The following is an 18,828-nucleotide window of genomic DNA, read 5'->3' on the forward strand; positions in this document are numbered from 1 at the left end:
AATTCGACTACATTCCATTAACATCCTTTTGCTTTTGTTGACGTTCATTTTATATCCTCCTTTCAAGATACTGTCCATTCCGTTCAACTGCTCTTCCAAGTCCTTTGCTGTCTCTGACAGAATTACAATGTCATCGGCAAACCTCAAAAAAAAAAAATTTCTCCGTGAACTTTAATTCCTACCCCAAATTTTTCTTTGGTTTCCTTTACTACTTGCTCAATGTACAGCTTGAATAATATCGGGGACAGGATGCAACCCTTAATCACTCCCTTCTCAACCACTGCTTTATTTTCATGCCCCTCGACTCTTATAACTGCGATCTGCCTTCTGTACAAATTGTAAATAGCCTTCCCGCGTCAAGTATTTTACCCCTGCTACCATTACATAAACAAGAAAATTATTATGTCGATGGAGGTGGAAAATTAAGTGAGCTGTTCTTTTCGGTGCCTGCAGTGGCAAACACCTTTCCACTACCTCTCCTACAAAAAAATTCTCAGTGAAATCTTTTCTGTTCTCATCCAGCACCATCTTTCAAATGACTCCAGACGTCTCTTGCCCCGCGCACCGGTAGTCCCCTTTTCCAGCCATACAAGACCACTCTTCACATGAATACCTAAAGGAATGTCTTTTTGGTCTCTACATTTAGGTTCCTTGCTGTAAGCAGCACTGTTTTGTTGTAATAGGATGCCTTAGCCTGTGCAGTCCTGCCCTTTATGTTGGCTGAACGTTTACCACCTGGACTGAGATTATTTCCTAATTAGTTAAAGGTAGTTAGCTGTCTGAGGATATATGATTAAATATAATGTTTACTGCCGTTGTATATGATAATTTCGCTCTTCTTTGTATTCATTGTCGTATTATCTTTATCTTTTAAAATCTTATTCACGCACTTCAAGTTGACACCCGACTCTAGTTTTTGCTCGGCGGGTATCAAATGGTTCAAATGGCTCTAAGTACTATGGGACTTAACATCTGAGGTCATTAGTCCCCTAGACTTAGAACAACTTAAAACTAACTAACCTAAGGACGGCACACACATCCATGCCCGAGGCAGGATTCGAACCTGCGACCGTAGCACCAGTGCGGTTCCAGACTGAAGCGCCTAGAACCGCTCGGCTACAACGGCCGGCTCGGCGGGTATCAAGGTGAAGAAAACAAATTTTTATGTACCTCATCGCCTTCTCTGTGCCAAGCAGTTTTCACCTTGGGACTGCTTATTTCGCACAGTGACCACACGAATAAGTGCAGGAAAATTGGGGCTCGCACAGCGACTATGGACAGTCATTTTGCCATAGTTACCACAGCGGTAGGGCCAAAGAAAACATCTTTGTGGAGAGACACACTGAACTGTGGAAAACTGATGTATTTCCTTCTTTGCTTACGTATTCAGTCGTACACATCTAAGGGCGACACACCGCAGTTCGAAATCTCTGCATCTGAAAGCGGTTTTCTGAATCTGAAACCAATCATTGTGCACCATGAAACGAAGCAAATTTTTGGTTAGTTGCTAGATAAAATTCTTAAATAAATAAGGAAATCAAATCATGGAAAAGGAAAACATCATATTAAGCAGGATGCACGTCAGATGACAGACGCAGCTCACAGCGGAACCAGAAAAACCGGTCTAGGGATGCAGCATTTTCATTTACATATAAGCCAGCATGACTACGACGAACGTCCGCGTTCACAACAAAAACAAAGGCACAAGAATGGAGCTGGTACGCATCATTATCTCTGGAATCCGACTATTACCCTAGGACGAATCGCAGACAGATTCACAGAACTGACGTGCACGACGGTACCTGATGTTTACCGCCAGAGGGCGCCGTAAATTATGGCTGCGCAGCGTCTAATTCGATCCCGACAGCCTTTCCCGCTGGGTCATGCTGCGCTCATCTACAAAAAACGGAAGCTCCGGTCGACTGTTTCAGGCCCGAAGAAACTCATTCCTTTTTCCTCTCTCGTTCATTGCTTTACTGTCTTATTTTCATGAACCCGGAGATAGCTTAAAGCGATTCGGCCCTCAAATCGACTCTTCAGTGGACGAGTCGTCAGTCGCTTCAGTCGCTTGAAATTCATAACAAGTAGTTTTATTTATTTTTCATTCTATTCTACGGATTGCATCAAACAATTAATTTGATTTCTTGCACTGAAACATCTTCTGTTCTGATTCGTATATATACATCCCCACCCCCACCCCCGTGTGAAGCTGTGACAATATTTTAGTCGATATAGCTAGCAACCTGTGTTTTTTTCTTTTTCTGCCACGAATCGCTGCATTTGCTTTATTACATTAGAGCGTAAGTCCGTAGCATCTTTGTTTTGCATGTTGGTATCCCGGTTGCTAAGGATTTATTTATTTATCGATTTTCGTTCCTTATTTGTAGATCACTGTTTCTATTTGAGTTTGCATGTTGCCATTTTGTCATTTGGAGATAGTGAGTGGAGCTGTGGACTCTAGAAAATGGAGTGCCAAGTGGAGAAAGTGCAAAGTTTCCGACATATTCTTCTGTTTGGGTTCAGTAGAACGATGACAACAGGAAAGACAGCCAGAAACATTTGCTTCATGTACTGAGATAATGCCATTGGACAGAGCACGGCAAGAAAATTGTTTTCTCGTTTTAAGGAGGAATCTTCTGATATTAGTGACCCTCCAAGTTCAGGCAGACCGGTGTTTGATGAAGATCGTTCAGACGCACAAAGATCTACGTCAGTGTATTCGACAAGTGCCAAATGCGATGAACTGTGATCGTTCCACCATCGTGCCACATTTGCATGCAATGTGGAAGGTTCAAAAATCGGGTGTATGTGGTACCACATGCTCTAAGCCAAAATCACACAAATCTGCGGGTGGCCATATGTACATCCCTGCCTGCTCGTCATCAACTACCTCGTGAACAACACCGACCATCCGTATTCTGCATCGTTACTGGCGACGACAGATGGTGTATTTATATTAAGGTAAAGAAAAGAAAGGAATCGTTGAGCCCAAACAAAGCAGAAACTCCCCGTACAGAAACCTGCGCGCATCCACACTACATAACATATGCATCTCTTGATATTTATTGTCAACAGCTGAGACGTCTTGCAGACGAAGTCCACAAACATTGACCAGGTTCAAATGGCTCTGAGCACTACGGGACTTAACATCTGAGGTCATCAGTCCCCTAGAACTTCGAACTACTTAAACCTAACTATCCTAAAAAATCACCCACATCCATGCCCGAGACTGAATTCGAACCTGCGACCGTAGAGCTAGTGCGGTTCCACACTGAAGCGCCTAGAACCGTTCGGCCACAACGGCCGGCCATCGACCAGGAAGACTGCGTGAAGTGATGCTACTCCACGATAATGCTCGCCTGTATTCTGCTAGATTGACAAAATACACTAAAGAGGAGTTTGATTGGGAAGTCATTCCGCGCCCGCCTTATTCACCTGATTTTGCGCTTTCGGATTTTTACCTTTTCCGCTCTCTATCGATCAACCTTCAAGGAACTCCCTTTCCGGATGAAAATGCGCTCCGAACATGGCTCGACGAGTTTATCGCCTCAAAGCCAAGTGATTTCTACAGTCGCGGAATGGAAAAGGTACCTCCAGCGTTGACAGACTGCTGTAAATAGAGAAGGAGAATCTGTTAATCTGTTATTGGTGACTACTGTCCCTGTTATGTGTATCTGTTGTGTTTATTAAACTTACGCTACGAAGTTATACACCAACCCAGTATTTGCAACAGTGCGGTTAGAAGTTGGCCAGCGTGTTGTATTAATTTGAAATTACGACTGCAGTGGGCCGTGTTGCCTAGCTGATATAGCGAGTTCTGGGGAAAAGGAAATTTAAGTAACAGGATAGGCTAGGAATACTGGGAAAAGAGAAAGATTTGGTTGGATGTGTTGTACAAGGGTAACGAGTTTGTATAGGAAGAGTGGTAATCATTATTGTTGCTTTAATAGACGTGCCGTTAACTGTCTTCTGAAGCAGGAGATGTTACTCAGTTCCTTGACATAATGCGATAGGTTATTTCAGAGTTGGCTTCCTGCCACTGAGAGGGGCTTCGACAAAGTGGCTGACCGATAGAGTTGGACAGAAAAGATTTTACGCTGATTGGAGCAGGTGTTTCCACCATGTTGAGTAGGCAAGAGCGTTAAGGTCGAGGAGGGACAGTAGGGACAGTGTTCAGCGGTAAGACAGTGCAGAAGACAGAGGCTACGGAAATTTCCGCTCTGTCTGCACACATGTGCATATGATGGTGAAATCTGATCAAATAGTCGAACATCACAAATCATTTACTAGAATTGTGCGACATGTGCTTAGACATCTAGTACCACATACCTCCGAGAAGCCATCAAGGACATGTCAGACCCATGACACGCAGAATTACTGCTGTAAAACCTTTCTTAGGGGGACCAACAAGCTATCAATCAGGTAGTCGTGAAGTTTTTGCTCATTAGTGTATGTCTGCAGGGATTAAGGCCCCATTCTCGTTAGTCATCCGTAATATAAGTTATTTTTCGATTTTTTGGAAAAACTAATGAAACAATCAACGTAAATCTTTTTACACATTATTTATTGAATCTGGGACAACATTTTCTGATTTTTCTAAATAAATTCAGTGATCATGAAGCCCGCCAGCTGAGGAGTTAAAGTCGCATTGACCAAAATGAGGTGTGTCCTTGACTGAAGCCTGCAAATCTTATCTGAAATCAAAAAACAAACAATTTTCTTAATCTATAGAATACTGCGCATCGAGAAATACTACAGTTTTTTTTAATTTGACAAAATAATAAAATGGTGGACGTTTCAAACAAAGATGTGTTTTGTCGTATGTGTTAGGTCACGTTTTTTGCGATAACTAATGAAACAAAGCCAAAAAGTTAACCTATTACTCCTTGCAGACACGCCCGAGGAGTAATTCAGCGGATTGCGGATACACTAATAAAGATATCTTTGTGAATTCCAATTCCATGTATGCAGCTTACGTCTAAGGTACCAACTCACCGAGACTGATCATCCAGACTTGTGTATTTCGATACGCTCGTAGCCTGCTTCCGGCGTGAACCATCCTGTATCGAGACTCATCATTTCAGGAAATACTTTTTCTTGTTCGGAAAGTTCGCTGGCAGTTTTCCTGCCCATGCTAATTTCGATGGGCTGTTTTGTTCGTCGACCAGAAACACGTATAAGACGCTGGTGTCTGTACCACAAAGCGAGAAGGTTGTTTTGGAAGATTTCGCTGATCGTTGATGTGTTGCGTTGCTACTGGCCGTCTATTCGCTGTATAATCCACGGTAGTCGACGGTGACCCCTGTTATCAACATGTTGTCGCTATCGGGTTTTTATCCAGACGATTTGCGATGTTCACGGTACACCACTGAAAAAGGGTGAACTAGTGTAGCCGTCGGCCTGGTGCAACAAGCTTTAGCTATCCCCTAGCGTGCTCAGTCACCTTCTGTACCGAACAGAGATTCGAGTGGCTTGCATATCCAGCGTCGTTATTGTAGCTGTCTTGTACAGGTATTTAATACGTGTACAGTTCAGTGTTGCGACGATGAGCGAACGGAGAGGGTAAAATCCGGTGCCGACGACGTATAGCCTATTCTTCTCGAACACCGGCAAGGGAGATGCCGAACGTCCTGATCCGACGGGCAGGCCAACACGAGCAACATCACAGGGCCTCACTTTGCGAGACACTGTGGGGATGTTTGGACTTTAAAGTAAGACAGTCACGGAAAGTTAGGTGATCAGTATCTTTCCGCCACAGTCTTTCCCTGCCAGATAAATAATGGAGATGAAAGTGATGAAAATTTCTACTAGCATCATACTCGAATCGGCTACGTCCAGATTAGGCGCCACTCCACAAGTATGGATCAGTGACCTCGGTTACATAAGCCTGATCTGCCTGTATACTAATGATCCAAGCCGGCCGTTGTAGCCGAGCGGTTCTGACGCTTCAGTCCGGAACCGCGCTGCTGCTACGGCTGCAGGTTCGAATCCTGCCTTGGGCATGGATGTGTGTGCTGTCCTTAGGTTAGTTGTGTTTAAGTAGTTGTAAGTCTAGGGGGCTGATGACCTCAGGTGTTAAGTTCAAATGGTTCAAATGGCTCTGAGCACTATGGGACTTAACTTCTGAGGTCATTATTCCCCTAAAACTTAGAACTACTTAAACCTAACTAACCTAAGGACATCACACACATCCATGCCCGAGGCAGGATCGAATCGGCGACCGTAGCGGTCGCGCGGTTCCAGACTATAGCGCCTAGAACCGTTCGGCCACCCCGGCCCATAGTGGTCAGAGGCATTTGAACCATTTTGATGATCCAAAGCTTTATGACCAGCTGCTTAATAGCGTGTTGGTCCACATTTGGTACGCAATACAGCAGTGATTCGGCGTGCCATGGAAACAAAAAGTCGTTGTTAGGCTTCCAGAGATATGTGGCACCAGATTTCTACACACTGGTCACGCAGTTCCCGTACAGACTGGTGGCTTGAGGGTGCGGAGCTGTCGCGTTCCAGATGTGTTCCGCAGAGTTTATTTCAGGCGATTTTGATGGCCAAGACATCAACGTGATTTCGCTCTCATCAAAGCACTGTAGCACGATTGTGAACTTGAGACAAGGACTGTTATCCTGGTGGAAGATGTCATCACCAATGGGGATGTCTTCAAGCTTGAAAGGATGTAGGTGGTCCGCAACAGTGTTCACCAATTCCATAGCCGTCGTGGTGCCCCCGATTACTACCACAGGTCCAATGGAACTCAAGTGGATGTCCCCATTAGCAACGTACGGACTCCATCAACGTGCGTCTCTTGCACGGTGCACCTTTCGGGCGGCCGTTCTCCTGGTTGAAGGTGTATTCGGATTCGACTGTCGACCTGGTGTAACAAGAAACGTGATTAATTTGACCAGATGGTTCGGTTTCATTGCTCCTTTGTCTAGACTCGATGATTCCCTGATCACTGCTGCCGCAATTGGCGATTCCGTTGGATCAATATGTCTGCTATGTCCCACCATCAATAATATGCCCTGAACGATGTGCTCCGAAACGCCTGTGGCTGCCCCATCGTTGTACTCTGTCGTCAAACCTGGCACATACCACCGTCTGTTGTGCTTTACAGAGGGGGCAAGCTTCGGGCCTCCACGTTCTATGTTGAGGCGTGGACTTTCAACACCTTCTCCTCTCCTTGTGGTTTCACGGTCCTTCAACCATTTTCCATAGATGCTCACGACAGCAATACACGGACAGCCGACCAGCTTCGCCGTTTCCGAGATGCTCGTTCCCAGACGCCGGGACGTAGAAAAATTTGGAAATTTGTGATAAGTTCCTATGGGACCAAACTGCTGAGGTCATCGGTCCCTAGGCTTATACACTACTTAATCGAACTTAAACTAACTTACGCTAAGGACAACACACACCCATGCCCGAGGGAGAACTCGAACCTCCGACGGGGGGAGTCGCGCGAACCGTGGCAAGACGCCTGAGACCACGCGGCTATCCCGCGTGGCCGGGACGTAGAAATCCGCCCTTTGTCAAAGTCGTGTATGTCACTGGACATCCCCATTTTCGGTCCGTGTCGCCGAGAGAATGATTCCCCCTTCGTCTCTGCTGCGCTTATATACTTTCCTTAGCCGGAGCGCCATCAGGTGCCGTTCAGTCTCACAGAGGGAGTGGTCATAATGTTGCGGCTAAGCGCGGCACGTGTAATGATATTGAGTCATTAGGGCTGTAGTAAAGATGACGCTTATGGTTGAGGAGTCCATAGTTTTCGTTTTCTACGTCTCTTTTCTGAGAAGCGTCAGCAACGGCCAGCCGGCATTGTACGGCGTCAGGTGAGAAGCTCGCGTGGGCGGTGTCCTGGGAAGGCGATGAGTCAGCAGGTACGTAGGCCATTAGCGCTAACTCACAAACAGGACCTTGGATGCTCTCAGGCCAGTGAGTGTCCGGCTCGGATAGCAGACGGAGACTTCCAGGAGGCGACACACAACACCACAACCAAGCTCTCGCTAGCCACTGCCTGTTCCGACAGTCATCTCCTGTGCTGAAGAGGTACTGGTGTTCGCAAGCTGTGTCATAACATTGTGTTTTGAGCCATTTCTCACTTTCCGAAAACTTAAGCATTTCTTATTGTATTCCACTTCCCTAATGAGATGTTCTGTTGCTTGCATTAATGTATCTTCAGCAATTAGATTAGCGTACTAAGCTTTACTTATGCAATATCGAAACTTTTAAATTCTCTTAAACTTCAACTACACACTTAATGGCATCAGTCTCAGTATATAAGATGTGTAAGGATCCGTGCTGTGGATTACTGACCTAATAGTGATATTATGTAACTACTTTTTTCGGAAACCTACATTTGCAGAGTTCAGTCGCTAAGATTCTTTAGTGCACCGTGTGTGTACTAGTGTGCTTTTGTGACATCATAAGATATTATAATACGCGCAGTTTACAAAAATCGGTTTGTTTCCTAGATGATAAAACGTCAGTAAGTGTGAGAGAAAGTATCTCGTTTTGTAACCTGTCTGCACGGCAAGCATAACCTCATCCTTTACGCAGCTGAGATTACTGCGTTTTTCCTGTGTGTTGCATAGTACCCGACTCGTCTTCAGGCGAACATCCATAATTCCCAACATTTAACTGGTGAAACATTATTTGTATACGTCAGTCGGCTTACGTGTGACGGTTACAAATTACAGACATTTATGTGACATTAGTCCCTCTAGAGATAATACTTCTTGTACAGGGTAAGTCGAGTATCAGTCACTATCAAACTCGCCGATGGACAGAACTTATTTTATTTAATTATTTTTCCCTGAATTACAGTGTTACATCGTGTTCCGACACATGAGTCGCATAATAAAAACATTAATTCCGATAACACTTTCATATGTAGCAATAGCTAAGTAACTGCAGATTGTACGCCGTTATAGTGCATGTTTCTTAACATCAATTACCAACCTGTTCTGTCACTGCAGATTAGGTTTCCCAAATTACCCGTAAATTGCTTTAGAGGAATTCCGAGTTGTTCATATGAAATATAGCATTGCATTTATAGTTTCTAACGATCTCCACGTCGATGAAATGTTAATTCCTAACTTTCCTTCCATTACGTACTATATCTTTTGTCCTTGTCTAGCTACTCGTCCTCCGGAAACGGCATCGCTTTTCAATGGACTTTAAATTCTAGAAAATAAGATTACATTTTTTACACATGTCAAGTCAAAGAAATACGTAACCAAGAGAAATTGATGTATTGACGTCTCTTGTAGCCGCGTACAATACTGCAATATGCAGCATGTGGCAATATCATCCATTTCACGGATCCTTACATATCATACGAGTTTCCTTAAAAAAATCAAACTACTGAATGCATAAAAATTCCTTAAAAAACCATCCAGGAATAAAATCTCGTGGTGAAGCGAATTTGTAAGTGCGTGTATGTGTAGCAAATGAGAACTACCACAACTCTGAACGTGTAGGTGACCATCGCATAGTTTCCGTTGTCGCGATCACTTTTTTTCGGCTTCAATAGGTTTAATTTTCACTTCGGAAAGATGTTACGTAAGTGATTATAGACATAGGTCTGCATTTCTGGTACACACTGAAATCCCCGCGGCGTGATACCGTAGCTCGCCGCAAGACTAACAAATACAAAATGACAGAGCCAATCTCAAGTTTATTCATGGGCTGTGCAGTTTTGTTTTGGATAGTCGACCAGCGTGCTATGGTACTACGACGCAAGGATTTCAGGGTGTACCATAAATGAAGTTATATAGACATAGGACTGCAAGCAACAAAAATAATCATGTGACTTTGTTATATCGAGGTGACAATCTCGAGATGAAATCTTCCGTGCAAATAGGCTGCATACGTCTCAGTTAGAAATTCGGGGAGTCACAGTCTACTTCAAATTTAATCCACAACGCACATCAATCATTTGATATATCACAACTTATTTTGAGAATAACGCACATTCATTACAACTTTGACTCAAAGCTTTTTCCTTATAAACGTTATTTTTCATTAATTACAATATTATTTAAATACATGATCTAAGCCTATGAATGAAAGTTCTAATTCGAAACAACATGAACGCTTACGACGCACGCTATAGGTTATCTTCAGGCCACAGAGGGGTGACAGGATGGATGGAAGGGTCTCTGTCTTAGAACTCTGCCAGACTTAAGAAATTTTCATGTATGGATCTACAATTATGTAACATGTTGCCAGCACAGGTATATGGTATGCCACTGAGTGCGTTCAGAAACATACCTTAGAGGAAAAAAATTAATTCGAGGGGAAGATTTAAAAATTGGCCTAAAGAGGATCTTAATTATTAAGGCTTTTTCATTTATGATGTAGGCCCGCACATATTTGTCTACATGCGTGTGATACGAAAAGTATCTTGACCTGTATTAGTAATCGTTCATATTGTTTCTCGAGTTAGCACCTGCTTTCGTTAACAGATGCTATTCGTACAGGGATGATTCAGATATCGTTAAAAAGGTTTTTTAATCAGCTTCTGACATTGCAAGGCGATTTTTCGCTATAACACCCTGTTCATGAAGACTTTTAGCATAAAAGACACTTTTAACTAACATAGGTAAAACAGCGTCATGGATGTCCAGTTTCATATATATATTTTAAGAAGCTAACTTATTAATCACAAATAAGAGATTGCCTTTCCATATTATCTCATTATGAATACCATTTTACTTGTTTTAAAGTACTTATTAACTGGATAATTTATATACGGCATTGTCATAGATAACAGCTGTGACCACTGCAGTAGTCCATTATCCCTGCCCAACGAACAAGCTGACTTTACTAAACTAATATCCTTTCCAAAACGACCAACATATTAGTCATTGTCGCCGTCAGTTCTGATTTTTCTACTGCTAGTACAGCTTAAAGTGTTTACTGTAATTGAAAATGTTTGTCTAATTGAAGTTATAGATTATATGCCCCTACTGACAGTTACTGATCTCTACCTACTGTACAAGGTGAGAAGAACATTCGGATTGCAAAACACATTTTTGGACATATGGAAATTTAAATATGAGGATATATCATAAATTCGTGATTATTATTTCACGTCGTTCGCTTTATTTTTAAACATGTTTTTCTCTTCATTCTCACAATTATCCTTATCCCAGCGACTATATTTATTTCAACTACTATTATTATTTAAAACTACATAAGTTCGAAAGTTTCGCACAGTTCCCCTGGTAGGCTATTAATATAATTATCTTACCACACCCTTTCACTATGTACGTATGTACCTGTATAAATTTGTGTATGTACAAAAAGCGACGACACCGACTGCATTTAAAAGCTTAAAGATTGATAATAAATAAACAACTTATATAATTAATTTAATTAATTCACAGTTGATGCGAAACAAAACTTCAAACAACGTCAAGGAGGAAAAGGCTTTCCTTGTGTTCTGCAACTGTTATTTATGTAATCACAAATTGGTTTCGTCTTCTTAAGCCAGTGTTAGATGGCAACTGAATGTCACAATCACAGATAAAGAGTCGTGCGGTTTGCACAGGTATTGGTGATCCTGATAAAGGATGTTTGCAAACGAAAGTATTACATTTTTATGTTATAATAAAGAGATCTTTACATTTAAATAAGATTATCAACAAAATTGATTGTATTATTATAATTTAAAATTTGCATAAATGAAACTTAATTTCACAAAAAGAGAAGAGGCAAACTGTGGCTTGTAATTTAAAACTAAGCTTGCATTCGGTCTCACATGCTTAATAATTTCAAAATAAATTAGTGCAGGTACCTGAAATCAGCTGACGTATTTGACTGCGTGCTAGTTCATTCTTAAACGTCCAAACACTTTTTCTTTATTCACAATATGAAACTGAGTTTCAAATATGCAAATTTTATATATAGTCAACGTCGTTAATAATCACTTTTAAACGTAACGATTTCATTTATAATATAAAGAAGTGGATTTGTCAATATTCGGCTTCTGTATCTTAAACATCTCTATAGCTCACAAGTCTTTTTATACATGGTTGCAACGTTCATTTGTATCTGACGACGGGAAAGACACCGAAAGTTACAGACTATCAAGTGTTTCGTTACTGAAGTATATGTGTGTATACACATGACGAACTTTCATAAGATTTCTTGCGCATCAAAGACGTACAAATAAAGCACAATATTCTTTCACTCACGATATCGCCACGCACAGACTTCCCTGCGCAGAGTGGCTGTATCGCATTTGTAAGGGAAGCTGCACAGGTGGGTGCAGTCTTCGTCACTGCTTAATAAGCCCGTCACGGAAAAAGCCCCATGACAGTGGACGAGCAAATCGGTAAACACCAGGACAAACACGCGTAATGTACACTGATGACGCGTCTGCCCTTCGGAAGCCGCCTACCTCAGCGGCAGCATTCGTGTGATAGTGCAAGTTGTCGAAAATCACGACACGTGCATGCCCTGCAGGAGAGTTAGGACATCTGATGTCACGCTAACCATAGGTATCTGAAATTTCCACTTTTACCGCTCTTTCAGTGCATCTTCCTCCCTGTCCCTCTTCCCAATAGTTACTCTCTTCGATATGACTCAGCAAGTGTAACATAGTTACGGCTGATTCCAATAAGTAAATTTTCTCTCGCGATTTAATATCACGACCAGTGCTATGACACACGTCAGTATTACAGTTCTTTCATGTACACTGTCGTTGTACTTTCTTTACCGTATCTACATCTGCATCTATACTCTAAAAATAACTTTATTTGTGTGTGACACCGGGTGCTTCTTATTGTATCACATGTTTAACTTTTCTGTTCATAATACGTCGCGTAATTAACGTCGAAGCCAAATCTCGAATTGGGGAGGAAATCATCCTGACATCTGCCTTAGGCGGAGAAACCGTGACAAATTAAATATGCAGAGCCGGACAAGGATTTGAACCAAGCCCTCTCGATGTGCGGCTAGTGCGTGAACCACCTCGCGCAGTGAAGTTAGTTTCCATTCCAGTGTTAGATTACATGCGTGATATACACTGAGATGACAAAAATCATTGGATACCTCTCAGTGTCGTGTCTGACCTCCTTCTGACCTGCGTAGAGCAGCAACTCAACGTGTTATGGACTCAATAAGTCGTTGGTAGTCCCTTGCAGAAATATTGAGCCATGCTGTCTCTATAGCTTGAAGTGTTGCCTGTGCAGGATTTTGTGCATGAACTGACCTCTCGATTATGTCCCATAGTGTTCGATGGGATTCACGTTGGCCAATCTGGGCAACTAAATCATTCGCTCGTCTTGTTCAGGATTTTCTTCAAAACACTCGCGAACAATTGTGGCACCGTGCCATGACGTTATTGTTTGGGAACATGAAGTCCATGAATGGCAGCAAATGGTCTCCAAGTAGCCGAACATAACGATTTCCAGTCACTGATCGGTTCGGTTTGGCCAGAGAAGCAGGTTCATTTCATGTAAACGGAGCCCACACCATTATGGAGCCACCACCGGCTTGCACAGTGCCTTGTTGACAATTTGGTCCATGGCTTCGAGGAGTGTGCGCCACATTCAAATCCCATCACCAGCTCTTGCCAGCTGCGCGGAGTGGCCGCGAGGTTTGAGGCGCCATGTCACGGACTGCGCGGCCCCTCCCGCCGGAGGTTCGAGTCCTCCCTCGGGCATGGGTTTGTGTGTTGTTTTTAGCGTAAGTTAGTTTAAGTTAGTCTAAGTAGTGTGTAAGTCTAGGGATCGATGACCTCAGAAGTTTGATCCCTTAGGAATTCACACACATTTGAACATTTTTTTTAGCTCTTACTAACTGAAATCAGGACTCATCTGACCAGGCCACTGCTTTCCACTCGTCTAGCGTCCAACCAATGTCATGAGCCCAGGAGAGGCGCCGCAGGCGATGTCGTGCTGTTAGCAAAGGCACTCGCGTGGGCCGTCTGCTGCCACAGCCATTAATGCCGAATTTCGCTGCACTGTCTTAACGGATACGTTCGCCGTACCTTTTACAGTGGCTTTATTTATCGCAGGGTTGCTTGTCTGTTAGCACTAACAACTCTACGCAAACGCCGAACCTTTCGGTCGTTAAGTGAATGCCGCCGGCCACTGCGTAGTCCGTGGTGAGAACTGATGTTCTCGGCATACTCTTGACACTTTACATCTAGGAATATTGAATTCCCTAACGATTTCAGAAACGGTACGTCTAATGCCTCTAGCTGCAACTACCACTCCGCGTTGAAAGTCAGTTAATTCCCGTCGATCGGTCATTATCACGTCGGAAACTTTTTTACATGAATTGCCTGATTACAAATGACAGTCCCGCCGCTGAATTGCCCGTTCATACATGGCGTGTGCGACACAACCACCTGTATATGTGCATATCGCTATCCCATGACTTTTGTTATCTCAGCGTACAACTATGTATTTCTAACAGCATTCGATACCTCTTAGGAAGAAGCGTTCCCTCGCATAGTAGATGTCATTGTTGTGACGGAACATTCCAAAAGTAAATGTTTGCTACGAAGGACGCTGGCACAGCATAGTTTCACTACCATTACCACGTTATCATCGCACAAGCCTGAAAATCTTCTTACACATCAGTATTTTTAGGTTTCCCAGCTATTTTTCCGAATCATTTCTTTCGAAACTCCGTCGTGCGTTTTATACCATTGTTTGCCATGCCTTGGTATCCAGTTTTGTTAAGATTAAATTTTTTTAAAAAGCAATAGTATCTTAAACATTTCAATAGACAAAAACATGGAAAAATAGTTACCTCTTTCCGTATTATCACTTACAACAAGCATTGTTTCGATATTGTTAAGAATATTAGGTGTGTTTCCATTTCGTGAGATGCCATTTATATTTAAATTAGTCTTGAAATGGATTCACATGCATGTAAAAATCAAGGTACGAGATGGTACCAAAAGGTTCCCGAAATTTGAATTTCCCGCACAAATGGTTAAGAACATACTGAAAAACCGCCACACGTTACCGCGTAACTCCTTCTTGAATCGGTATGGCAAGTGGCTGCGAGTTGATTGGCTTGATTAGTTGTTGGCAAAAATTCTCCCATAGTCATGTTTTCGTGAGTTTCCGATGGCCCACATGAAAGAGCAGCGTACAAAGTTTTGTTTTAAACTTGGCAGAACCGCTGCAGGAACGACCAAATTTTGAAGCAACTTTTGGGGGCAAAGCCTCATGTCAGACAGGTACTTATGACTGATACAAGCGTTTCAAAAACGGGAGCATGTTAACTGATGATGACCGTTCCTGTCGGCCGTCAACTAGCACGTCCAAAAAGTGAGCGATGTGATTATGCGAGATCGTAGACAAACCGTTCAAGACCTCCGTGCCACCTTGGGTATAAGTTATGGTATCTATGAATGTATTCTGTCGGAAAAATTGAACATGAGAATGCCGTGGCGTTTGTGCCACGATTGTTTGACTGCTTTACGAAGATCAAAAGCAATTTCGCTTGGAAGTATGTAGGAACGTTAAACAACAACAGAATTATTCATCATGTCCGAATCCATGGGAGTGGTTGTGCCCCACGACCGTGATGTAATCTAGGTCAAAAATAAGGTCAGCATCTGTCGTAGCTTTTTTATTGCACTGCAGATCTAGGTTTCAACTGACAGCTGCATCGTCAATTGAAACCTAGATCTGCAGTGTAATAGAAAAAGACAGATGGTACTGTGATCGATGCTGACATTGTTCCTGTAGTGAACAACATGACTGTTAAAACGAGTTGTTTTCTCCTGATCAGACAGTCAATAAAGAGTTCTATCGCGAGGTTTTAAGTCGTTTAAGTGAAAACTTGAAGAAAAAACGTCCACGAGGATGGAGTACAAACGACTGGATATTCTACTATGTAAATGCACAGCCGTGTGGCGTACACTATTCAGGAAATTTCGACTGAAAACAAATAGGTAGTTGTTCCCCACCCACCGTACTCACCACACTTGGATGCATGTGACTTCTATGTCTTTCCTAGGATGAAAATCCAGTAAAGGGGAGAAGCTTTAATACAGTGGAAGATATAGAAGCAGATACGCTGAAGAAACTGAACTCCCTAATAATTGCGAATTTAGTATGCATTCCAAATGTGGTAGAAACTTTCTGGTCTGTATATTAGCTGCCAAGCCTGGAGAAAAACAGCAATTAATACGTAATAATTGAAATTAATGTACAGAGTGGTCCAAAAAAATGTATCCACTGTTTAAAGTCCATAACTTGCAAACTAACTGACGGAGTTGTCTCATTTTTTGTGAAAATGTAGCTTAAAGTTCAACTTAAAGATATCACCGTGTTCGAAATGGTCACCATTAACATCCACACACAAATGATGCTGCCGAACTGCAGTACTACTGACTGCAATGTGTTCAGTTGGATATTTGCACATGAATGTACAATGGATTCTCGAAGTTCATCCAATGTGCGTGCCTTTTGTCGATAAACGACGTCCTTTAGTGTTCCCCACAGGTAAAAGTCCAGAGGAGTTAGGTCTGGGGAACGTGGTGGATACTTCACAGCACCTCTAAGGCCTACCCATCTTCCTGGTAGATTTTCGTCGAGATACGCCCTAACACGATTTTGGTAGTGGACTGGGACACCATCTCGTTGAAAGTAAACTCTTCCGTCTCCATACAAGTCTCTGATGGCAGGTAAGATGGATGTTTGAAGCTTCTGAAGATACACCTCACCGGTAACTGTGCCGTCAAAGAAGAATGGCCCAATCAAGCCCCGATAAGACAACCCACACCTTACATTTACTCCTGGTAAATTCACGGCTTTGTCTACATGGACGTTCGGATTTTCGGCGGCCCAGTAGATGCAACTGTGGCGATTTACCTTACCATTGAGTTTGAACTGTGCCTCAGACTACACAATCATCTCTGCAAACTCTTCATCGTTGCGCACCATTTTAGTAAACCACTCGCAGTACTCCATTCTACGATCTGGGTCGTCCTCGTTCATTGCGTGTAGCAATCGGGGGATGTAGCACTTTCACTTTGCTGTCTTCAAAATTCGCCGAACACTTGAGCGACTCACTCCAGTTTCACGGGCGCACTGTCTCACAGACTTCTGTGGTGAGCGAGTGAATTGTTGTAACACACGACGGGAGTTAGCTGGACTTGTTACTGTTACAGGTCGTCCAGATCGTTGTTTGTGTACATCTTTAACACAGCCTTCGGCTTCAAATTTGTCTCGAATGCGACGAATCGTTAAACGTGTGGGTGGCTCTGTCTGATACTCAATTCGCCATTGCCGTTGAACCTCATTAATGTTTTCGTACTTAAAATACCACTTCAAAACTGACTTCCTTTCATCGAATGTAAGCCTTGCGCCAGCCATGATTACTCGGGTAACTAGATGCAACTAAGAACAAAACACTGACTATCTGGGGACTGTCATCTGACAAAACAAAACAACGCAATACAACGCTTGTGCGGCGATTGCCGGAACTACAAACAATTACACTACCAAAGATGAGACAACTCCGTCAATTAGTTTGTCAGTTATGGGTTTCGAAAAAGACGATCGTGTGAAACCCAGCTCGCGCTATTCGTCCACGAGACTCTGAGGGCCATAGACACGGGTTCCCAGGTAGATGCCGTGTCTCTTGACTTCCGCAAGGCGTTCGATACAGTTCCCCATAGTCGTTTAATGAACAAAGTAAGAGCATATGGACTATCAGACCAATTGTGTGATTGGATTGAAGAGGTCCTAGAAAACAGAACGCAGCATGTCATTCTCAATGGAGAGGAGTCTTCCGAAGTAAGAGTGATTTCAGGTGTGCCGCAGGGGAGTGTCGTAGGACCGCTGCTATTCACAATATACATAAATGACCTTGTGGATGACATCGGAAGTTCACTGAGGCTTTTTGCGGATGATTCTGCGGTATATCGAGAGGTTGTAACAATGGAAAATTGTACTGAAATGCAGGAGGATCTGCAGCGAATTGACGCATGGTGCAGGGAATGGCAATTGAATCTCAATGTAGACAAGTGTAATGTGCTGCGAATACATAGAAAGAAAGATCCCATATCATTTAGCTACAATATAGCAGGTCAGCAACTGGAAGCAGTTAATTCCATAAATTATCTGGGAGTACGCATTAGGAGTGATTTAAAATGGAATGATCATATAAAGTTGATTGTCGGTAAAGCAGATGCCAGACTGAGATTCATTGGAAGAATGCTCAGGAAATGCAATCCGAAAACAGAGGAAGTAGGTTACAGCACGCTTGTTCGCCCACTGCTTGAATACTGCACAGCATTGTGGGATCCGTACCAGATAGGGTTGATAGAAATAGAGAAGATCCAATGGAGAGCAGCGCGCTTCGTTACAGGATCACTTAGTAATCGCGAAAGCATTACGGAGATGATGGATAAACTCCAGTGCAAGACTCTGCAGGAGAGACGCTCATAGCTCGGTACGGGCTTTTGTTGAAGTTTCGAGAACACACCTTCACCGAGGAGTCAAGCAGTATATTGCTCCCTCCTACGTATATCTCGCGAAGAGACCATGAGGATAAAATCAGAGAGATTAGAGCCCACACAGAGGCATACCAACAATCCTTCTTTCCACGGACAATACGAGACTGGAATAGAAGGGAGAAACGATAGAGGTACTCAAGGTACCCTCCGCCACACACCGCCAGGTGTCTTGCGGAGTATGGATGTAGATGTAGAACAGTGGATACATTTTTCTGGACCCCTCTGTATTTCTGGAGGTTTCAGGTATCGCTTCATACTAGGGATGACTGCATCAGACGCGTGAAATTATTGGTGATTACAAAATTGTATGTGAGCTCGACATACTGACGCTTTGCTTT

At 43.0% G+C, this 18,828-nt stretch overlaps 1 protein-coding gene across 1 annotated transcript in view; it reads left to right on the forward strand.

Annotated features, from left to right (window-relative positions):
- LOC124606511 (glycine-rich protein DOT1-like) overlaps positions 1-18,828 on the forward strand; it is a 116,955-nt gene that overhangs the window by 62,067 nt on the left and 36,060 nt on the right. The gene's annotated exons all lie outside the window — the stretch shown is intronic.

Source organism: Schistocerca americana, chromosome 1 (assembly GCF_021461395.2).
Source record: "Schistocerca americana isolate TAMUIC-IGC-003095 chromosome 1, iqSchAmer2.1, whole genome shotgun sequence".
Classification (NCBI taxonomy): domain Eukaryota; kingdom Metazoa; phylum Arthropoda; class Insecta; order Orthoptera; family Acrididae; genus Schistocerca; species Schistocerca americana.